Source organism: Crinia signifera, chromosome 7, assembly GCF_055691185.1.
Source record: "Crinia signifera chromosome 7, ASM5569118v1, whole genome shotgun sequence".
In the NCBI taxonomy this organism is placed as follows: domain Eukaryota; kingdom Metazoa; phylum Chordata; class Amphibia; order Anura; family Myobatrachidae; genus Crinia; species Crinia signifera.
The window spans coordinates 172,462,024-172,486,779 of record NC_139223.1 but is presented as its reverse complement, the minus strand read 5'-3'; the positions used below and the strand labels follow the sequence as shown (position 1 = coordinate 172,486,779).

The following is a 24,756-nucleotide window of genomic DNA, read 5'->3' as shown; positions in this document are numbered from 1 at the left end:
CTCCCAGGTAAATCAATCCTCCCAGAGGGTCTTATTCGGATCTGATCGCAGTACAAATCTGTTTGTAAAATGGGCAAAACCATGTGCACTGCAGGTGGGGCAGATGTAACATGTATAGAGAGTTAGATTTGGGGGAGTTGTTTTGTTTCTGTGCAGGGTAAATACTGGCTGCATTATTTTTACACTGCAATTTAGATTTCAGTTTCAGCACACCTCACCCAAATCTAACTCTCTCTGCACATGTTACATCTGCCCCACCTGCAGTGCAGCATGGTTTTGCCCATTGTTCAAACAAATGTGTACTGAGCTCAGATCTGAATAAGGCCCAGAGTCCGCCGTCGCAGTGCGATTTGGCCGATAATCGTTTTAACTGCGGGTCTGCATGCAACTCTGAATCCGGCGCTCTGTATGTAATTGTGAATGTAGGGGATTATGGTTTGCTGTGTTTTATTCCTAGTATGGCAGGAATTGGTTCACATTGTAATGAATGCTAAAGACATAGGACAGTTACTTGTAGACTGGGCAGGTGCAGTACTTAGGATTAGAGTATATGAGAGCTGTATACTGTATCTGACAGCTGCACGGTTCTGATGTGTCTATGAGCTGGAGATGGAAATGTCTGTAGCACGTACGGGCCCTGTCAGGCTGAGGGAGGCCGCTGTCTCGCCTGCACTGATCTCAGGTTAACCTTTAACTAAAGAACGGCTGGAATTCCCCCTTCACCTCATCTGGTATCGGTGCAGCTGCCGGGTAAGTTCCTCTCTGCATTTCTTTCACTAAACCAGACATTAACAATGGTCAGAGTTTCGCTGTGAAGTCATTAAAATGTCTGAGGAGGCGCAGTAAGGTGTGTGACTTGTGCAGAGCCAAACCAGACACCGAGTGCATCTTGTGGCTTGTGAGCGTATAAATGCACCAACAATCTGGGATTATTTATGTGTAATGACAGTTTTATTACGGCAATGCGTTCAACCAGTGGGTCCAATCTCGGGCCTTAGGGGTCCTTAGCAGTTCGGGTTTTCAGGGTACAGTATGCATGGTTGAGCACAGGTGACTTAATTAATGCATAGTTACCTCCCCTCCTGCATTCTGCAGGAGACTCCCTGACATAGCAGCAATCCCCCTCTCTCCCTCATTAGTCTAGCAATCTCCCTCATGTCACTTCGCCCACATTACACTGTTACACCATAGTTACCTCCCCTCCTGCATTCTGCAGGAGACTCCCTGAAATAGCAGCAATCTCCCTCTCTCCCTCATTAGTCTAGCAATCTCCCTCATGTAACCTAGCCTACATTACACTGTTACATCATAGTTACCTCCCCTCCTGCATTCTGCAGGAGACTCCCTGACATAGCAGCAATCTCCCTCTCTCCCTCATTAGTCTAGCAATCTCCCTCATGTCACCTAGCCCACATTACACTGTTACACCATAGTTACCTCCCCTCCTGCATTCTGCAGGAGACTCCCTGAAATAGCAGCAATCTCCCTCTCTCCCTCATTAGTCTAGCAATCTCCCTCATGTAACCTAGCCTACATTACACAGTTACATTTTTGGGGAAAAAAAAGAATGGGAGACAGATACATTTACATTAAATCATCAGCATTTCCCACCACATTACCAAGTATAGTAGCTCTTACTAACTGCTCTGGGGCTCATCTACATTTGGATATAAGTCATTTTACAAGATTCCTCTCAGAAGCAGTACACAGCCACGCTTCTTGGTGCCACGTTCACAAACTCTCCATATATGGAATTAGACACGCCTTTTGGGTGGAGCAGGACACGCCCCCTCAGTGAGGCACTGTGCAAAATTCTACTACCAACTATAATCTCCCTGAAACTAGTTTTCAAAAGTAGGCAAGTATGAATTAATGCCTCATTCGATTTGATTTAATCGGCCGCACTCAACCATGGATAGCCTTGAAACACGGACTGTTAAATTGCCTTAAGGAGTCCCACATATGCGATGCACGCTCCCGCGCACATCACATCGCAAAGTACAAAACATATGTGCAGCTCGTACTCTTTTAACTAGATGTCATCGCTGTTGTAGCGGAGTCTATGCGGTCTAGTACAAAACGCACGAAGGTGGTATTCTGGTTGATTTGCAAGGCTACGAATTCCCAGCCTTACGAGTCCACCAAATCCCGCCTTGCGAATGTTGGCCTGGCCGCCACCCATTCGCAGCCTGTGTCCACACACACTAGCTGCGAATAGATGTTTTACATAATCATCCATTCACAACCTGTGGGGTAACATCCACATCATTTGATGCCGCATTAAACCATGTGGGGGCCCCCAAGCAGTCAAAATATCGGGCCCCCCTTGAAAACTTTTAATATGTGTCGAAATCTCGGGGCCCTCTTGCAGAATATTTTCATTTATTGTTTTTCATTTTACCAACCAACAGTCTACAATATAGATAATGTCATGTGAATCTGATGTCTATGATTTATGTACTTTAAGCTGTTTAATGAGTATGTTACATTAATACAGTGGTCAGTATTTAATGCTCCCTGCGAGCTGTGACAGTGAGCGGGGCTGCCTGTTCGCTGTCACAGCTCGCAGGGTCAGTATTCCGCTGATCCCCTGCATACGCCGTTTCACACTCGCTCCGATTTTGGAGCAAGGGGGGATCGGCATACAGTATGCGGCTACTAAAGCAGGGAGGCTCGTGGCTAAATTCAGCGGGTTTCCCGCATTAGCCGCGAGCCTCGCTGTTTGGGGGAATCCTCGCCGTCCTCTGACAGTGAGGATTCCCCCTGGAACATTGAATAGAGTGAGCGGCCGGCGCGGGGGTTAAACAGCGAGGATCGCTTGTCGTCGTCCCCCCCCCCCCCCCCCCTCGCCGGCCGCATTAAATACGGGCGAGTATGTTCTCTATAAAGTCTTTAGCGTAAAGTTTTTATTTCTTTGGCCCTTATTCAGATCTGATCACAGTACACATTTGTTTGGAAAATGGGCAAAACCATGTGCACTGCAGGTGGGGCAGATGTAACATGTGCAGAGAGAGTTAGATTTGGGTGGGGTGTGTTGAAACTGAAATCTAAATTGCAGTGTAAAAATAAAGAAGCCAGTATTTACCCTGCACAGAAACAAAATTACTTACACAAATCAAAACACACCCCACCCAAATCTAACTCTCTCTAACATTTTACATCTGCCCCACCTGCAGTGCACATGGTTTTGCCCATTTTCCAAACAAATTTGTACTGCGATCAGATCTGAATAAGGGCCTTTCAGTTGATTCTCTTTTGTATCTTTTGCAATGTAAGAGCGCCTGATTGTAATTTTCTTTCAAGATCAAATCATTATTCATTTGAACCGTTGCCGTGGGGCCCCTAACAGACGCAGGGCCCCCTAGGCTTCTGCCTACTTGGTAATCCGGCACTGAATGCCTGCGTTGTTTTCATTTATTTTTTCTCCTTTTTTTTTGCTTTCATTTGACCATACATATCCCCTCCTCTGTGCGTTCTATTCCCCTGAATAAATGCCTCTTTCCTCTGCCAGCTTTTACCCCTCATCCCCAGCACTAATCTGTCTCTTCTCTACACTTTCACCCCCCGGCTCCTACTCCTCTTCCCTGTCTGCTAAACAATCCTGCTGTTGTATCACCTGTAGTCAGTCCGAGTCCCAGCCAACGGGGCTGTAGACACAGCTTCCGCCCTATCCAATATCCCTCCCCCTCCTCCATGTCCCTGTGTCACTGGGTACACACAGACGCAGGTGAGCATTTACCTGTCACCTCTCGCATTCCTCCGTACTCTGACCAGGCACTGGTGCAGTGCTGGATCCTCAGTCTCAGGGGCCGCTGAAGGAGTGACAGCGCCTTACCAATGTCTGGTATGTGAATCTCGTACTCATCATGTTGCGTTGTGTATGCCAGGGTCTCCCTAACACTGTCTCTGCTAACAGTTGTTATCCGCTGTTGTTAAATCTCCTTCCCAAGGGAGCGACAAGCTTGTGGCTAACTCCGGGAATGTCAGGCGGTAGGGGAGAGACACACGGCTGTCTGATATAGATGGATAGGCCACATTTTAAGGAACACCTGTGTTCTATATATTGACACATGCCGGTTGCATCATGAAACAAGGTTCTTTATTGTTATCCTCTCTTATATATCTTTTATGCTTTAAATGCTGGGCTTGTTGTGAATTCCTACTTTTATTGAAGTGGTTAACAGCCATATGGTCCTCGGGCCTGTATGTGTTCCAAGCGGCAAATCCGTGGCTTGCAGGTGAGTTAAGTCCATTTATTAGTATGGGGTTTCTCCTGCTGCCAAACAAACACAGAATGTTCCGTCACGTCTGCATCTCGGCCGGCCGGTTTCACTGTACGCTGCATAAAGCACGCTAGCTCGGGAACAGTATATGAATAATATATGAGGTGTGTCTTTCTGCCTTCGAGGTTTAACATTACCTAGAGATCATCAGACGCTAATGAACTGGCAGAAATGTAGGTATAACCTTACAGGCTGTGAGTTTGGGGATAAACCAAAAACACAGTCTGCAGGAACCCCAGCGCTCTTTAATATAGCTCTAGTGGAATCAATTAGTAGTAGCTGCTGCAGTTCACACCTGTGGGGATTGCCTATACCCACAAAGTTTAGTATTAAAAAAAAAAAAAAAAAAAAAAAAAAAAAAAGACTTATACCCAAATGTAGATGAGCCCAAAAGCAGTTAGTAAGAGCTACTATACTTGGTAAAGTGCTGGGAAATGGTGCTGATGATTCAATGTAACTGTATCTGTCTTTCATTCCTTTTTTTCCCCAAAAATGCAACAGTGTAATGTGGGCTAGGTGACATGAGGGAGATTGCTAGACTAATGAGGGAGAGAGGGAGATTGCTGCTATGTTAGGGAGTCTCCTGCAGAATGCAGGAGGGGAGGTAACTATGATGTAACAGTGTAATGTGGGCTAGGTGACATGAGGGAGATTGCTAGACTAATGAGGGAGAGAGGGAGATTGCTGCTATTTCAGGGAGACTTTTTTTTTTTTTTTTTTCTTTTCTTTGCTAATGAACTGGCAAGCAGTCCGTCCCGGGGCGGCTTTGTGATGTTTTAATTCCCAGGTCTGTTTAGTTGTACTTTTTTTGCAGCGTAGATTGTGTCAGGCAGAGATTTATATATGTCTCAATGTTGTGACATTTACAGGTGCTTCACCCAGTTTATCAGAAAATGCAATCGTGTCCTGGGTAGTGACGGGAAGATTTTATGCCGGCTGAAAATGTCAATGTTTGTGTGTGTGTTGTGTGTTGTGTGTGTGTGTGTGTGTGTGTGTGTGGCAGTCGCTGTACACTAAGCAGGTAATCTTGGAGGGAAATTCTGCTGCTGCCTCAATGCAAATATTGGTTGTCAGTCTCTCAGGTACAAGGTTTACGCTGTCACGACTTGCTTAGATCATACTTGCCTACTTTTGAACACTAGTTTCAGGGAGATTATAGTTGGTAGTAGAATTTTGCAAAGCGCCCCATTGAGGGGGCTTGTCATGCTCCTCAAAAAGGACGTGTCTAGTATCATATATGAAGAGATTGTGAAAAGAGATTGTGAACGTGGCACCTAGAAGCGTGGGTGTGTACTGCTACATCTGAGAGGAATCTTGTAAAATGACTTCTATACAAATGTAGATGAGCCCCAAAGCAGTTAGTAAGAGCTACTATACTTGGTAAAGTGCTGGGAGATGGTGCTGATGATTCAATGTAAATGTATCTGTCGCTCATTCCTTTTTTTCCCCCAAAAATGCAACAGTGTAATGTGGGCTAGGTGACATGAGGGAGATTTCTAGACTAATGAGGGAGAGAGGGAGATTGCTGCTATGTCAGGGAGTCTCCTGCAGAATGCAGGTGGGGAGGTAACTATGGTGTAACAGTGTAATGTGGGCTAGGTGATACGAGGGAGATTGCTAGACTAATGAGGGAGAGAGGGAGATTGCTGCTATGTTAGGGAGTCTCCTGCAGAATGCAGGAGGGGAGGTAACTATGATGTAACAGTGTAATGTGGGCTAGGTGACATGAGGGAGATGGCTAGACTAATGAGGGAGAGAGGGAGATTGCTGCTATTTCAGGGAGTCTTCTGCAGATTGCAGGAGGGGAGGTAACTATGATGTAACAGTGTAATGTGGGCTAGGTGACATAAGGGAGATTGCTAGACTAATGAGGGAGAGAGAGAGAGAGATTGCTCTTATTTCAGGGAGTCTTCTGCAGATTGCAGGAGGGGAGGTAACTATGGTGTAACAGTGTAATGTGGACTAGGTGACATGAGGGAGATTGCTAGACTAATGAGGGAGAGAGAGAGATTGCTAGACTGAGGGAGAGAGGGAGATTGCTGTTATTTAACTATGGCTTAGATGTAGTTAATTTTGTTAGTTAATTGCAGAAAAGCAGTTTGAGCAAATGACACGGACACCATTTTTATTTCACAGTGACTGTACTGGAGGCAAGGTGACTGAAACGCGACCGTTGCTGATATTTAATAAAGATAGTTGCCTACAAAACAAGGTAGCTAAAAGGGGATCTCGTCCGCGGGATGCTGCCATTCGCTATATCGATGTCAGCATTTCCGACTACTGCCGGGAGACTGGAGCTGGAATGCCGATAACAATGGGAATGGTGAGATGCTGAGCAGTGAGGAACTGGGGCAGAGTAGCGTTTCGTTGGGGATGGGAGGGCTAGGTTTAGGCAAAAAGGGACCGATTCAGGATCACTCAGTTTATTTCTGTGCAGCATTAAGAGACTCGCTAAGCAGCAAACTACATCGCTCCTTCGGAATGTTGGCATGGGTATTCTGACCGCCGGCATCTTAACCGCCGGTCATCTCTATGCATTCCGCTGAAGGATGTCCTAGGATCATAATAGCAGCATACAGTGTTACCTAGGCAGCTGCGTCTATATACTGTATACTAGCTGCAGCGCGCAGCTCCGCTCAGATGGGAGTCGGTGAAAATGAACCGATGATTTATAGCTCACTGGCCTAGATTTATATCCGTCAGTCCAAAGAAGAACAAATTATCAATACTTATCTATGAATACGTCTATCACAGTACACAGTGCACGTGTGCCGCCATGTTCTGATTGGTCATTATTGAGGCGCGGACGTATGTCACTGCCGACTTGACAAGAGCAGTGCATGGTATACCCTCCTGTGCAATCGTGTAAACCGCATGTTGGCCTTTACACATGTCGGCCGCCCACTGCCATGGCAACCTATTGTCTATGTTGATTTTGTTCATGATTATGTGACTGCTATTTCTGATGTGCAGGCTGTATGTGAGGCAGAATATACAGTATAATATCTGCATCAGCGCAATAAGGGGGCTATGTGGCACTTGGAAAAATATAATGGCCCTTATTCAGATCTGATCACAGTACAAATTTGTTCTCAAAATGGGCAAAACCATGTGCACTGCAGGTGGGGCAGATGTAACATGTGCAGAGAGAGTTCAATTTGGGTGGGGTGTGTTGAAACCGAAATCTAAATTGTATTGTAAAAATAAAGCAGTCAGTATTTACCCTGCACAGAAACAAAATAACTCTCACAAATCTAACTCTCTCTGCACATGTTACATCTGCACCACCTGCAGCGCACATGGTTTTGCCCATTTTGAGAACAAATTTGTACTGTGATCAGATCTGAATAAGGGCCAATGTCCGTTTCGGCTCACATGTTACCAAGGGGATTCGGAGGTGGGGGTTCCAGGATTGGCCACCCTAGCCCTGACCGATTAGTATCCATTAGGATATTAATTGCCGGGCGACTGGGTACGGCGTGAAGACGTCACCCTGTCATCACGTGACTGAGACGCGCAGTAGCAACACATCTCCCTGCTGTGTCTGACAGCTGCCCCCATTTCTGAATCAGGCCCTTAGTAACATTAATGTGTCCTAATTCAGATGTGTAATATCTGTGTTACTGTCATACACTCCCCCCCCCCCCCCAGTGTGTGCCACTGGATGTGATGCAGTGATTTCATTATCTGACGGAGATGTGTGTATGGGTTACATGACGCTGTATTACAGATATATGGGGAATCTATGTATCTGAGAGGCTGATGCTTATACAGAGGCTATCACTGATGAGGCTGTCACTGAGATAACGGCATAAAGTGTGCAGTGTATCACTCATAGTGCCGCTGTATTACAGCAGGTGCGTGGGGAAGGCCGTGTAGCGCTGGTTACTAGATGGATAATGCATTACCTAAAATGGGTTGAAAAAGAAACAGCCGTTCTTTTGCCTGATAGCGTCATTTTCTCTGATCTAAACGTCTATACACACGGGGAGATTTTCTGAGCATTCTGAGCGATGCTAGATTGCTGAGCGATTTGTCAGGGGAAAAAAACGGCGGGGTGGGAGACGGATGGGTGGTGCGGGCAGGAGCAGGACGGTGAAGGAGAATGTGTGGTGGGCAGTACGGCTATGCGGCCGCCACTAGAAATGTTGGGGCCCGGGACTGACCTACAGTCCGGGCCCCCAGCGGCACAGCGCCATACCTCTGGCCGGCCGGGACATTGCTTAGAAAATGCCCGGAAATCGCCCTTTGTGTTGGCCCCATTCATATTTCCCAGTAAGGTGAATCTCTGCTTTAGCCAGCAGACTGCAGCCCTGATTTCCTGCCACCGCTTTAGCACCTTATTCCGTAGTCGCTTCCAGGAGAAGAAATCTAACCCAGATTACTACTCTGGGAAGAGCCAGTACCGTCTTGATTTGGCAAAACTTTTTTTCTGTTTTTGTTCTTTATATTTGGATTTCCCCCCGCTCCTGTTTTCTCTATTGGTCTTATGATTGTGTGGAATAACGATGCTAATGTGGTGTACAGTATTAATTCATTTCAGTCTTAGAAATACGGGTAGTGCTCCAGGCGCCCTGATGTTATTGTACAATTGTTATCAGATACGTTGTTCTTATTTTATGGGCACCTTAAGACGGACCATCTCCAGGAGTCTGACTACTCACCCCATTTCCAATACACTTTTGAGACCATGCGACTCAATTGCAGCTCCGCCTATGTACGTCCACCCGGAGGTTGCATTTGCTGTGCGGCTTACACACATGCTAAACTGGAAAATATCTGCCTTTCACGTGGATATTGTCAATGACCTTATTAGCATTCTGTCTTACACTTTTTTTGTGCCATAAAACGCTTTATACCCTCTGTCGTTGTATTTGGGTTTACTAACAGAGGTTCAATATCGCCAGTGAGAACGCATGCCACGCGCATGTGACATGGTGTTTGGTAACCGGCGTTTTGTACTTGCGCTCAGACATCTCTGGGTGTCATCCCCCCGTTAATCACATTGAATTGTGCAAGAAACATGCAGATAATGCAATGCAAACACAGCCGGGTGAGTGTGGCTACCCTCACATCAGAAGTAACGGGCTTGAGGTAACTAGCAGGCCATGGGCATGATTCAGAGCTGATCGCACAGCTGTGAATTCGCAGCTTGGGCGGTTAGCGATAGATTGCGCATAAATACAGACTGAAATACGCATGCCAGGCTGTCCGGTGATGACATCCTGCTACTTTCAGAACCAGTGGCCGTTGGCGAGTTGATTGACAGGAAGTCTGCGTTTGTGGGTGGCAAACGCTCGTTTTCTGGGAGTATTAGGGAAAACGCTGGCGTGACCAGGGGTATTAGGGGAAGGCTTCTGATGTTAGCTCCGCCCCCGATCAGCCTGTTTCTATCGCACCCACTAAGTCCTGGGCTATGCACAGACTGCACACACTGGGGAATCATTACATGGCGAGCTGCTGTTATCTGGGAGTGTCAGGGATAATGCAGGTGTGGCCAGGTGTATGAGGGGAAGTCATGTGACGTCAGCTCCACCCCCCAATCAGCCTGGTTCTATCACAGCCGCTGAGTAAGTGCTGGGCTACGCACACACTGCACACACTGGGGAATCATGACAAAACCGTCGACCATTAGTGGTCGACCTAGTGACTGTCGACCTAGACATTGTCTATCACCCCGACACAAGGTTGACATGTGTCAACAATTGCGATATCAACCTTTTGCTTGTATTGACCTCCTGTCAGTGTGGACCTAGCGCATGGTGACATTTTATTGAAGCCAACCTAGTGCACAATGACCTTTTGATGTTGACTTATTGACTGTCCACCTAGATATTGTCTGTGAGTCTATCAGCTGCCCGGATTCTGGCGCTTGATTTAAACCGTAAATGTGATTATTTTAATGCAAGCTGGTAAGAGGCCTAGTCATACATGTCATAGCAAACTAACTACTGCTGACATCCTGCTGCTCATACAGACCTACCTCACCACCGCTCAGCCGAGACCCAGCTCCTCATACAGACCTACCTCACCACCGCTCAGCCGAGACCCTGCTCCTCGTACAGACCTACCTCACCACCGCTCAGCTTAGACCCTGCTCCTCATACAGACCTACCTCACCACCGCTCAGCTGAGACCCTGCTCCTCATACAGACCTACCTCACCACCGCTCAGCTGAGACCCTGCTCCTCATACAGACCTACCTCACCACCGCTCAGTCGAGACCCTGCTCCTCATACAGACCTACCTCACCACCGCTCAGCTGAGACCCTGCTCCTCATACAGACCTACCTCACCACCGCTCAGTCGAGACCCTGCTCCTCATACAGACCTACCTCACCACCGCTCGGCTGAGACCCTGCTCCTCATCCAGACCTACCTCACCACCGCTCAGCTGAGACCCTGCTTTTCATACAGACCTACCTCACCACCGCTCAGCTGAGACCCTGCTCCTCATACAGACCTACCTCACCACCGCTCAGCTGAGACCCTGCTCCTCATACAGACCTACCTCACCACCGCTCAGCCGAGACCCTGCTCCTCGTACAGACCTACCTCACCACCGCTCAGCTGAGACCCTGCTTTTCATACAGACCTACCTCACCACCGCTCAGCTGAGACCCTGCTCCTCATACAGACCTACCTCACCACCGCTCAGCTGAGACCCTGCTCCTCATACAGACCTACCTCACCACCGCTCAGCTGAGACCCTGCTCCTCATACAGACCTACCTCACCACCACTCAGCTGAGACCCTGCTCCTCATACAGACCTACCTCACCACCGCTCAGCTGAGACCCTGCTCCTCATACAGACCTACCTCACCACCGCTCAGCTGAGACCCTGCTCCTCATACAGACCTACCTCACCACCGCTCGGCTTAGACCCTGCTCCTCATACAGACCTACCTCACCACCGCTCAGCTGAGACCCTGCTCCTCATACAGACCTACCTCACCACCGCTCAGCTGAGACCCTGCTCCTCATACAGACCTACCTCACCACCGCTCAGTCGAGACCCTGCTCCTCATACAGACCTACCTCACCACCGCTCGGCTGAGACCCTGCTCCTCATCCAGACCTACCTCACCACCGCTCAGCTGAGACCCTGCTTTTCATACAGACCTACCTCACCACCGCTCAGCTGAGACCCTGCTCCTCATACAGACCTACCTCACCACCGCTCAGCTGAGACCCTGCTCCTCATACAGACCTACCTCACCACCGCTCAGCCGAGACCCTGCTCCTCGTACAGACCTACCTCACCACCGCTCAGCTGAGACCCTGCTTTTCATACAGACCTATCTCACCACCGCTCAGCTGAGACCCTGCTCCTCATACAGACCTACCTCACCACCGCTCAGCTGAGACCCTGCTCCTCATACAGACCTACCTCACCACCGCTCAGCTGAGACCCTGCTCCTCATACAGACCTACCTCACCACCGCTCAGCTGAGACCCTGCTCCTCATACAGACCTACCTCACCACCGCTCAGCTGAGACCCTGCTCCTCATACCTACCTCACAACAGTGTTAGCGATCTGTACAAAGAGGACAATGCTGAAACTCAGGAGAACTGAGGTAGAGGGAAGATTGCCTAGACATTACTTAAACAAATATGAAATGAAACATTCATTCCCTCACAGAAAATCTGCCACATGCATGCATTTCTATCCTTACGCTTGGACTATTGCAATGCCCTCTAGCTGATACAAAATGGCTGCCAGTAAGATGGCAAATCTGTTTCAAGGCTGACTTACAGACTTTCAAAGCCCTACATAACTAGGGTCATAAGTGGCTGAAGCAGCTTCTGGTTCCTTACACCGCCACTCACTTACTATGCTCAGTAGATGAGGGACTATTAGCAGTTCCTAGAACCTCCCATAGTAGTCCATTTTGTGGTCAACCTTTTAGCTTTGCGGTTGCCTCAAGTATGAGAGGAAACTCTAGAAACCTTCAAAAACCTACTGATTACTCATCATTTCGCTAATGCCCCTTCATTTCTAAAATATATCCAGTTGCATTGCTCGCTAGGATAACACAGATTGCCTTAAATGGCTGCATCCACTTCCTCCAGGCCTACTGCAAAATGGCAGTTTGGTCAAAAAAATGGAGCACTTTTTAGCTATTCAAGTATGCAGAGTGCTGGGGGTAAATTGTCCATAACAACCAAACAGATTCTCTATCATCTTCTAGAAGGTACTTCAATAGAACTCCCATCTTAGTATATTAACCTTTTGGTGCCTCAGTGAAGGGGACTTTGCAGAAATCCTCGGTTGGTAGTAATATACATGTACACTGTTCTGTCACGTTTCCCCTCACAGAAGGCTGCTGCTGTTGTTGGCTGCGCAGTTAGCCAGCTGTGTGCAAATTCCTTCCTGCTTTGCAATAACAAGGAGCCAATTACATGGCAGTAGCAGAAGGCCGGTGGCCTTGGGCAGCTGCTAATGTTCCTCTCAGTAGCCGCAGGGCTATCATGTGTCCAGTGAAATCTTTGTTTTGCTGTTGGCGATTATGAGGACATGCGTACTCCATTTTAAATTGAAGAAGTGCTTAAGCAACACAAAGTTTTTCTTTGCGGTTTCGTTTCCACCCCTCTCAGAGAGAGCATCAAATACACTATGGCCCTTATTCTGGTTCATTCGCAGCAGCCGTTAATTCGCACAGGGGGGGGGCGATGTTTTGCGTATGCGCAGCAGCTTTTCCTTCATGTGTTTACTCTGGGTGCGTGCAAGCTCGGCTAAAAGTCTGTTCGCCAGGTGCACGCACCCAGCCTTTGCGAGCGTGGGGTGGAGAGGGGTGTTGGGTGTTGGGCTGGGCCATTAGCATACCCTCCAACATGACCCATTCCATTAGGTACAAAATGCTCTGTTCCTGGACTTCCCTGCCAGTGGCAGTTACAGAGGTTGGACTCCAGCAAAGTCCAAAATTCAGTGAGTCCAGGACAGTGATGTTTGGGGTGGCAGTAGGTGTGGCTCCCCTTTTTGAATACTAGACAATGGTGCAGCCCCACCTCTGCAACTGCCACCGGTAAGGAAGTCCAGGAACAGAGAACTTTGTACCTAATGGAATGGGTCATGTTGGAGGGTATGGATTTGAACGCCCAGCGTTTCATGGGCGTTCCCATGAATACACTGGGCGTACACAAGCTAATGTGTCTATGATGCACGTGTGTGTGGGGGGGGGGTGGACAGCTGACATAACCGGATGTCAGGTTCCCACCCAATTCCCTGCAATTCTACACGCATATGTAAGGGTGGTCTGGAGCCTTATCTATGCATGAGCCTTCACCATCATTCGATGGTTGACGTCCATCGAGAGATGGGGGAGGTTCCCACTGGTATGCGAATGGATTTTTATGTAAAACATCCGTTCGCCAGCCTTGTGAACGCATCCCGCCTGCGAATGGGTGGCGCCGGCTAACCATTCGCAAGGCGGGGTTAGGGTGACTTGCAAGGATGCGAATTCGCATCTAAGCAAGTCAACCAGAATAAGGGCCTATTACCGTAATTTTATGTTTTTCAAGATTCTACTTACTTATTTAGCACTTTCTAGAATAGATGATAATAGATAGGATTGGTTGCTATGGACAACATCCCATCTTCAATGGAACTCCCATCTTAGGACATTTCCCCAATATGTTTATATGTTTCTGTATAAGGGCCTCGTTCTCAGGGCCTACTTAACATTAGCCTGGAGCCCTGGGCAAAATTATTCATCCTCTGTCCACCCTCTTTCTCCCCCTTTTCACCTATGTGCAGGCAGTAGCATCCAGGCAGCGGGGCCTGGGAGCTTGTAGCGCTATTTGCCGGCCGGCGGGGTGGGAAGGAAGCGCTGCTGAATTTGAAAAGATTGTCCGGACACTGATTGGCTGAATTCTCTCAGCCAATCAGTGTCCGGACAGTCTTTTCAAATTCAGCAGCGCTACCTTCCCGCCCACTGACCCAGCAAACAGCGCTACAAGCTTCCAGTGCCCGCCACCCACAGTCTCAGCAGCTCCTGGGGCAGTGCCGTCTTCCCCATTGGGGTGGGTCCCTAGAATCCTTGGGCCCCTTGGCAACTGCCCATTAAGCCCAACGGCACTGCTCATTCTGTGTCACACGCAAGACCAAATGCTAAATATGCAGAATCGTCACGGTTCAGCGTCATACACAACTCTGCAGTCGCTAAAAGGGCGCTACTGTCCTGCAGCCAGGTGAGTTGCGGGCGTGTACCCAGAGATATTTGCTCTTCTGAGTCCTACGTATGCAAAGAGGGCATCAGATTCAGACCCACTTGATGCCCCAAGTGTGGGGTATAAGTGATAGTTATTGTACCCTCACAGATGGAGGAGTGGGCCGGTGGGTGGGATTGCATGATTGACGTGTACAACTCACAATACGTACTTGTGTGTGTGTGTGAGGCCGCACTAACATTTGGTTTGCAGCGGGTTCCGAAGTTTAAACTAGATATTTTTAGCGGAGGCAAACATTCCTTTCGACCTTTGGCCACTTGACTGATAAGAGGTTGTTTTTCATTGGGATTAACAGGTTTTATTGTGCCGGAGATTTGTGGGAGGTGTTTTTCGTTCTTTCACTGCTTGAGCGTTTCCTACCATTTCTGGGAATGTCTTTGCTCATTAAAGCCAATTCTAGGAAGAAAACTGTTTTAAATCCTCCAGTCAGTCAAGGGCGGATCTGTTCTGCTCTACAATTGCTGTTACAGCAATCAACACCTGACATTCTGCTGGAAGAAAACTAACTTTATACCAACCTGACTTTTAGGGGATCTTACTTTTTTGAAAAAATTGTTGTTAATGTCCTTTATTTATTCACTGGAATTTATTGCCTCATGAACGGTGTTGCAGCGATGCCGCTACTTCCTATTGGAGGGATTGGCTGTAAAGAGTCCATTTGTGAATATTTCTCAAGTTAACAAAATGGCCGCCTGATTATGTGCAAGGATGCTACTGTAATAGGCACCCTTGGGAAATACTCCTAATAATACTTGGGAATTCTAAGGGAAAATGGACATTTTTGATATACTGTAATTTGTTCGCTTGGGACCCTGTATAATTTGATATTTAATTTTAGTTCACTGTGCAAGTAGCTGTTTGGTTAAAAAACCCTTGAGATGCCTGTGTCTTTTTGCGACACGAGACCGAATAGTGACAGAAAATGCGTATGGATCGTAAATGCAATGTGGCCGGCGAACGACTGACAGGAAGCTGGCGTTTCCGTTTCCGAAATGTGTCCAAAAAACGCAGACTTACCCAAGCATTGAGGGTCTGTCAGCATGGAACCACCTGTCTCAGTCGCAGGTTCTGGAAGGGTCCAAGTTACTCTTATTTGCACTGGAAAAATCATTAATTGGTTCGTTCATTGCGTATGCATTTGATAGTGGATAGCGAACTGCAATAATTCGCAGACTTGCACGGGTGGATTTTCATTCTGTATGGGGGGTGGCTATCTATACGCAGTCATCTGCAACTTTGTAGATCAGCTCTGAATCAGGCCCATTATTCTGAGGTAAAAAAATCCATATCACAGCACGGAAGCGCAATAGGGCAACACCAATCTGAAAATGGCGTTTCCCACCACATGCAATCAAAGCAATCTAGCGTTTTTCGGTATTGGCGCATAAGCGGAGCACAGCCAAACCTCCACAGACGGCATTATCGGAGGTTTGGCCATACTGTATTTTACCCTTTGCTGCATCTTGCCCAAGGCCAAGAAACATGCGTGACCATGAGGCCGGCTTCCCCCCCGCTACACACTTATTATACAGACATATTAGTCACGTTAAAGCTCTCAGCTGTCCAGTTATGGATCTTGAAATATGTTGCAGTATATTTAATCCAGCCATGTGGTTTGTGGTGCATTTTGTGGTGACAACCCCCGGCTCAGATTCTACATAACCCCGTAGCTTGTCCCTCAGGTCGCTGGCAGACTGGCCAACTGTCCCTCCGTTCCATGGGCAGGTCCGGGCTTGTTCCTAAAAATGTTTATGATATTGACTAACTGCTCACTATTATTTCACGTATGTATTGGAATAAGTGTTCTCATTAACTGCTCGCGTACGTTGTGCACAGATATTATAGATGTCATATGTCTATGTGTAATTATAAAATGTCACGTTAAATTAAAATTTAGCCATTAATGTTGTTAAAGCTGTTGGAATGGAATAATTGCTGTGTGACCACTTACCGGCATGGGGGAGAAGGTGAATCAGCAGGCAAGGGTGAGATCCTGTGTGGCGGGGGCAGTAGGAATGGCCATCGACCACCGATGGTTTCAAATCATTGATGGTCAATTGACTGGGAGGAGGAGGAGTTGGTGCTGGATCTGCGGGTGAAGATGAGGAAAAAGATAACTGGCTTGGCTGCTTTATATATACTGCGCAGTGGCAGAGGGATGGGGTCCTGTGCTTGCCCCTCCTCATACTTACCTGCCATCCCGGAATGTCCGGGAGGGTCCCCAAAATCGGGTCCCCCTCCCGGCCCCCCAGAAGGGTAGACCAGCCTCCCACATTCCTGACCATTGCATCAGCCCCACCCTGCAGCCCCTCCTCTGCCATTTAAAATACTGGCATTCGTGGCTCTTCAGGGAGGGGGTGGGGCTAAATTACGCAAATTGCACCATTTAGCTCCCTTCCCCCTCCCTGAAGAGCTGAAAATCACAGCATTTACTGTGATGGGGCGGGGTTTAAAGATGTCAAGCTCCGCTCCCACTGTGCTGTAGAGAGTCTCCTCTCCGGGCTTCTCCTGGAGAGGAGTCTCAAAAAGTAGGCACCCTGGACCCCTCTGACCAGCTGCTGGTGGACACTGGTCTCCTGTACCCCCAGACTGGCCAGGCGCTGTGTGGAGACTGGTGAGGTTATATATGCCATTACTAGTATATGGTGCCCCCTCACACCAGTACTCCAGTGTTTTACCGTTGACTCTTATATGGCTGCTGCCAGTGACCAACCCGATACCAGCGGCACTTTCTCCATGTCATGTCAGCCACTTTGTAATGTGTTATTAGTGTCCTTTCGCCACAGCCAACCCCACCTAGTAAGATGTCATCTATACGTCCGTTTATGTAATGCTCTTAAAGCTAAAAGTAGCCACAACATAAATAATACACAAGGTAAGAAATAATTAAATCTGGTCCCAATATGAAAGAAATAAAGCCGGCGTCAACATACACCGGCAGCGGCAGATAATAAAGCTCAGGAGGTTGCCCTACACCAGGCCTGGCCAACCTGTGGATCTCCAGCTGTTGTGAAACTACAAATCCCAGCATGCTTTGACACAGTTTTAGCCATCCCTAATAGTAAAATGGAGGCATGGCATGCTGGGACTTGTAGTTTCACAACAGGTGTTGAGCAACAGGTTGACCAGGCCTGCCCTACACATTTTATTGTGCAGACCTCATCGGGGATGTGATCAGTTCGGTAGTATAGATTATATGAGCTGCAGGCCAGGACGCCTGGCCCCCGATGACATCATTGAGCAAATGCCGGGAGCAGGAAGTTGCTAAGGACGTCTATGTAAGGGCCTTGCGGCCCACTAGACCAACTCTGTACATTGCCCTCCTCATTATAGAACCAATGACTCCAGTGCTTACCTACTTATGCACGCTCTCATCCGTGAGAAGCCCAGGGGAGAGATGTGGCTGACTGGAGGCGGGGCCTGGTGCTATGTGTCATATTCTCCCCACTCCCTCTCCGTGTACATGCGATTCGCTGCATTATCCTGTCCCATAGTGCCCACTTCTCTAGGAGGTGAGCGGGATGTGGGAGAGAGCTGCCGACTCCTCCAGGGTTAATGGGGACTCACAGAGAATTCGGGAGTCACCCGCACCTTCAGGGAGGTTTCAGACATCATAGAATCACATGACTCTACTGCAGTGTGTTGCAGTGTTTTTGAACCGCTTGCAGGGGGGCAGACCCACTCGCGTGTGGGGGGGGGGGTGCTCACCTGTTGGCTGTGGTGTATAATGGTGGATGGTGGGCGTGTGCTGTAGCCCTGGCTGGGCTGGGGACATGTTTTCCAAGGGGGTGGTGGTGTGTATAATGCTGGTCTATCCCTAGGGGGACGGGTTTGTGTATTACGCTGGGCGCGGGGGGGGGGGAGTGTCCTAAGGCAGAAACGATGTGTGTATAATGCTGTCAATCTCTCTTGTAACCCCGCCCAGTGTTATACACACAGGGGATGAGTGACAGATCTGGCTAAATATATAAGAGATGCTGTGCCATCGATGTAGGGGAATCATCTGGATCTCCACCATTGATGGTAAAACTAATAGAAACATTGATGATTATAAATCATCGATGGTTGATGGACATCCCTATCTCATGCTCCAAGTACAGGACTGATAAAGGATATGATGAGATACATGTGATGGGATTGTTGTTTTTGTTGCTTGAACAGGTGGAATATAGATTCTTTGTAACGCAGCGGTTGCCAGACTCCACCATTACAGTCCAGATTTTTATGTTATTAATGCTTGTGCACAGGTGACTTCATTCATACCTTTTACCTGTCCCGAATTTTGTTGTACAGTCCCATTTTCCAGGGACCTTTCTGCTTTCCTACCCGTGGGCCGCATTGTCCCATGGAGGAGGTAGGAGGGGGGAATGGGTAGTTGGAGACTCTTTTCCCCTTGCTGCTCGGTAACGCAGTATGTGTTCAGCATCTATGCACCAGGAGAGGGGATCCGATTATTTCTGCTTGAGGCCACGCCCATAAATGTAAGGCCTAACACGCAAATTTCGGTTGCACGACTTCCTCGCAAGCAAAAGCCCCTCCTGTGGCCATCACTAAATGAATCATCGATGGTCAATGGCCATCACTAGTAATTAAAGCTGGTAATCATCTGTGGGCTAAATGCAAAAGCAGGTGGTATTTACCCTGCATGCAAAACAATACATGTACTTGCACCCCTTGCAGTGCAGCTGGTATGTCGTTAGTGTGTGTGTGTGTGTGTGTTTGTGTGTATGTAGTATGTGTTCGTGTATACACATTGTGCCTAATACAGACCTTATCAACAGACACATTTGTACTAAATATTGACAAAACCATGCTGCGCTGCAGGTGGGGCAGATGCAGCATGTCCAGAGAGTTAAATTTGGGGGAGTTATTTGGTTTCTGTGCAGGGTAAATACTGGCTGCATTATTTTTAGAATTTAGATTTCAGTTTGAACACACCACCCAAATCTAACTCTCTGCACCTGTTACATCTGCCCCACCTGCAACTTTGCCAATTTTAAGAACAAATTTGACCTGCGAGTAGGTCTGAATTAGGCCCATAGTGTGCATGTGTGTATATACATATATATATATTAATTATTTCGGTACTTATGTAATATCTGGGCTCCCGTTTGTCTTATGAGACCGCATCCCCTCGCGGGGCTCGCTGCGCTCGCCACGCTTCGGGCACGGTGGCTCGCTGCGCTCGCCACACTATATAAAATCAACTCCATGCGTAGTTGGATAGTAGGGGTATCAAAAAATGGGGTGCATTTAACATGGGAGCCCAGATAATACATAAGTACCATTATTTCTATACCTGCTCCTGTGTGTACTGTACACACAGTATGCGTGTGTACATCATGTATACAGGCAGAGGCAATGATTTTAGGCTTTCCTGTGTCTCAGCTGGCTGCCCTTTTTCCAGCTACAAGGTAGATAAACGTCGCCTGTGATTGGCCGACTCCTGTTCTCCGTACACTGTCCCAGGGAGGGCTGCCTGCATGTGCATGGCTGCTTATTGGCTGCATCGCACCCCCCCCCCCCCCCCCCCCCTTCCAGCTCAGCTCATCGCGGACGTCACTGCAGGCTCGGTGCTGAATCCTAAAGCAGCTCATCCCCCTCCATTCATGAATCTCCTGTGACGTCAGAAGAGCCCTGGGCTCTCTTTGCAGTGGGCTGCAGGATTGTGTGGGTGGCATCTCCCCAGCCCCTACAATCTCATTTCCCCGAACCCCCTCGCATCTTGCCGTATCTATATTTGCTGCCTCATTCCCAGCCCCGTCTCCTCCGTGGCATCTTTAAAGGCACAACATGGAAATCATCCTTCTGATGCAGCAATGTGAGTATCAGCTGTCAGCGTGACCCCTTTGTTTCATTCCTAACGAGGAGGGGGGCGCAGAGGTTGTAACGTGGAGGGGGGGGGTATCTGTCCTATAAGGGACAGATGAATGGTTCTGGGTCCATCTGTCTCCTCTGATCTCCAGGGCCAGTAATGATGCTGCACAGGACCAGAAACCTGATCCCATCCATTGCAGGATCAATCTTACCACACAGATGCTCAGCTGCTGTATTGTTGTAACCATCTCTGCCCTGTCAACCCCCCCTTTCTAAATGAAGGGAGATTATACAGGGCCACAGCTGAGCCGGCTTGGGCAGCAGGGGACCGAGCGCATCTCTGCGGGAGACACAAACCTTTATCCAACCTCCCTTTCCCTCTCTGTCCTCATTCTGCAAACCCTCAGTATTCCCTGCACCCTGCACACTCCTGCTACAAGTTTGGGATGTCCCCAGCACCGGTGAAGCTTCCTTCACAATTTGCACTCCATGGGGTATTTTTGATTGGAGATTTGTTGACGGGGGGTGCTGCGATGAGTCCTGACGCCCAGGATGATGGCTGGAGTCGTAGATGACAACGTTTAAAGTCGTTGCAGAAAGACGAACAAGTTTTATACCGGGTTACTTTGCAGAGGATTCATTCTAGGCCTCTCTCGGAGTTGTCAGCCCGGGACGGTGTTTGGGATCTTCACCACGATTCTCCTGGCATTGAGGTATTGTAGTTTATTCGGTGACGTGTGGCGGACACTTTGCATGCGGATATACACCAGCTAGTTGCTGTACTACGGCAGCGGAGGCATAAGGTTGCCCTCTTGGTGCACGTACCGTAATGGGCTGACAGAGACATTAGCACAGGCTTTGTGGAAAGGGATTTCAGTGAGATGCAGTGGTCACAGCCTCCTATGACGTTACTATCCTGTCACACGCTAGCATACAGGCACGTGATTATATATATATATATATATATATATATATATATATATATATATATATATATATATATATATATATATATATATATATATATATATATATATATATATATATATATATAGCCTCTACTCGTATCGATCTGTGCTGTACACAGGTGTCACTTGTGTGTGTCCCCCGATTATTAAATGCTTGCCGTCAGTATCAGGCAGATGCTTATATGCATGACATGCTTTTGCTGAAACGGGTACAGCAGTTACGTAAGCAATGCTTAAGAACCCAGGGAGGCAGGCTTGTGCTGCTGTGAAACTACAAGCCCCAGCATGCCATGCTTTATGCTTCAACATCTGCTGTGTTACAGCAGCCTGCATGTTCTTATGTGTGTAGTTTTCTTTGTAGCATCCTGCATCTTCCAAAACCCACAGAGTTTCTCTTCCCTGCCTGGGGTGTCGCTATTTGCTGTGGTGCTTCTAGCACAGTGCGTTCTGTATTTCAGCACTGATATACAGACCAGGCCTGTGCTAGTAGCACCACAGGAGAGAGCAACACCCCAGGCAGGGAAGAGGAACTGCAAAGGTTTTGGAAGATGCGGAGTGCTAGGATGAACATGAACACTATGGGCCAAATGTTGTCGGTGTAAGAGATTTTGAGAGAGTCTTCACCTTTTTTTCTTGTTTTTTTTTAAAGCGGCAATCATTTACATTGAAAAACTTGGTTGATTTTGCCATGTAAATGATTGCCGCTTTAAAAAAATTCATTTGGGCCTATACAGGTGCTCTCAGTACGGACTGATATATTTTGAAAGATCCACGGGTGGAGCTAATTATTTAACTTGATTCTGTGGGGAGACCTGCAAAACATGCCCTGTGTGGGGACCTGAGGACCGACTTTGAGAACCTGTGCAGTAAATGATAAAAAGGTGCTTTGTTTTGTGACTACGGATCGCCTTTAAAGTCCCTGAAGAAAAGAAGCCATTCACAATGAGCAAATAAATACTGATTATTGTTTTTTTACCTCAGTAATTCCTCATCATACATATACATGGGCCATGGTCATAGACTGATCATCCACTAGTTACCCTAGGCTCCTGTCTAGGGCCCTGTGACCACTGAATAGCCCAGGTTACAATAACCTAGTATTATATATATATATTTCTGTGTGATAATGTTGTAGGTCAGTATTCATCTACCGTGAATTCCGTATAATGGGGTCTATTCCTGAAGCAATGTAAAGAGTGCAGAATTGTGCCAGTGGAGAGCCAATGCGGGAGGATTGCCCTCCTTCCCGGGGGGCCGGGAGGGGGACTCGTTTTTGGAAGCCTCCCAGCAATTCTGGGTGTGTAGTCAAGCCTGGGCTTAGTACATCTCCCCCTTAGTGGAATAGCAATTACCCCCGCAGACCGTGCATGGCTTGTGGGTTTTGGGTATCTGCAGAGGCTATTGCTACTCCCCTGCCGAGACCTACAGATACTTATCTGCAGCCCTATAGTGCCTGCACCCATTAAAATTGTCCCTCCCAAAATGGCCCCCACCTCACAGGAGACAGTTATTAAGGATGCTTGAGGAGGAACATCTTTAATGGGAGTAGGAGCGACAGAGCCGGCAGCGGCCTGAGGGGGGTACTGGGTTATAACTATGCCACTGACCCCTCCTCCTTCCCCCCTGTATCTTCAGTTGCCCTAAATAGCCCCTCTCTGCGCACCCCGGTGACTCGACTGCGTGTCATTTTTCATGTAAAATGTTCGTCTTACCGACCTAAATCCACAGGAATATGCCACAGATGACACGCGACAGTGTTTATAATGACCGAAGTCTGAGAGTTTTTATTGTTAACCAGCAGTGACTGTAACGATCTGTAGGGGTGCGGTATAACAGATCTAGTGTATTTTACGGTCGGCAGGTGCAAAAGGTCAACAATGGTTACGGTCGACAGGATCAGACGATCAACACGACAGCAGTCGACACAGGTTTATTTTTATTTTTTTGGGGGGGTCAAGAAGTATAGCCTTGCAGGATCACTTCACATGCCACACTTCCTGTTACTATTCCCAATTGTAGGCCAACTACAATACCTCAATGCCGGCCCACTGGAAGAATGAAGCAGATGTTAGAAAAGCATGTAAGAAACCCCCCCAAAAAATGTGTCGACCATTTGTGTGTTTACATTGTCATATCGACCCTTAAGCACAATCAACTTTTTGAACCCCCTTGACCTTAAGCACCGTCGACCTTAAATCTTCCAATATTTTGTACCTGTTGACCATTTGGTGACGACCCAACCTATTGACTGTCGACATAGATGTTATCCATCATCCGGATACCATCTGTGATCCATTTGACAGCTCATACAGTATATGGCAAGACAGTTTGTCAGAGCGCAAATCTGCAATATATATAACAATGATAAACTTGAGTCTGCTGCTGTCACTATCAAGGGAATACTCCTCCCCTTGTAGAAAGAACAAATGGAAAAGAAATTAGTGATAGCGCTGATTCAAGTTTTTTTTATAAAATATAACAAAATTTATTTAAAATAATTTATATCTTTTATAATAGCATTTAGTCACCGGCCGGTGGTACACAGTACACAATCATATAGATTTAAAACAATAATTAAAAAAGGGGGATGGGGGTGAGTTGATTAAGGAATAATTCCTTTGGGGGTGCCGAGTAGATTGTTTAGCCCAGCCTGTATTAGGAAGACTGGCAGTTTTAATGTTAACCTATAGATGGTCAGTTAGTCCAATTTAAACAGTAGGTAGCTCTCTCACAGCTCCTATATGTTAAAGGGTATTTTTGCATGCAGTAACCAATTAGTAGGGTTAGTAGTTATGATGTTGGCCTGAAGATTGGCCGGTTAGTCCAATTCACACTAGGCAGCTCCCTCACAGCTCCTATACGTAAATGGAAGTTCACATGCAATAACCAATTAGTGATGTTAGTGCTTGAAAAGCTTTGATAACTTGCCAGGTTCCGGACTTTTCAGCTGCAGATTCCCTGCAAATGCAGTGCAGCCAGGCGGACTCGTCCACGCTCCCGGGGTTAAGGCAGTCACTCAGAGGCTCAATAGTAGCAATAAGGGGTACCGGTACCGGTGAATAGCTCCTTTACGCGTTTCCCCGCCTTTGGTTTCAGCGGCTTCCTCAGAAGGACATCCTTCACAGAAGATTTGGGGATGCGGTCATTTGGTCTACAGCATGAGGGTAGACAGTCATTAGGTCGACACCATTAGGTCGACGTGGGTCTAGGTCGACATAGGAAAAGGTCGACATGGTTCTAGGTCGACAGGTCATTAGTTTGACAGGTCATTAGTTTGACAGGTCATTAGTTCGATAGGTCATTAGATCGACAGTGTGTAGGTCGACAGTTAAAAGGCCGACATGGGGTTTTACACTGTTTTTTGAGCCGACATGTGCCGACAGGCGGTATTTCATGCCCTACCATCCACTAGGGCGTGGTGGGAGAATAAAATAGTGTGCCGAGCGTAGCGAGCGA

The 24,756-nt window shown here is 47.6% G+C and overlaps 1 protein-coding gene across 3 annotated transcripts in view; it reads left to right on the top strand.

Annotated features, from left to right (window-relative positions):
• Positions 1-3,708: 3,708 nt before the first annotated feature.
• The window catches only part of MAP3K13 (mitogen-activated protein kinase kinase kinase 13), an 83,203-nt gene continuing 62,155 nt past the window's right edge, over positions 3,709-24,756 (top strand). The window contains exon 1 of one of the 3 annotated variants that reach the window (XM_083154389.1): positions 3,709-3,844. The gene's annotated coding sequence lies outside the window, so the exon portion shown is untranslated. Of the gene's footprint in view, positions 3,845-20,081; positions 20,337-20,545; positions 21,046-24,756 lie in introns of those variants that run through there. The other 2 variants (XM_083154388.1, XM_083154390.1) reach the window with 2 other exon arrangements.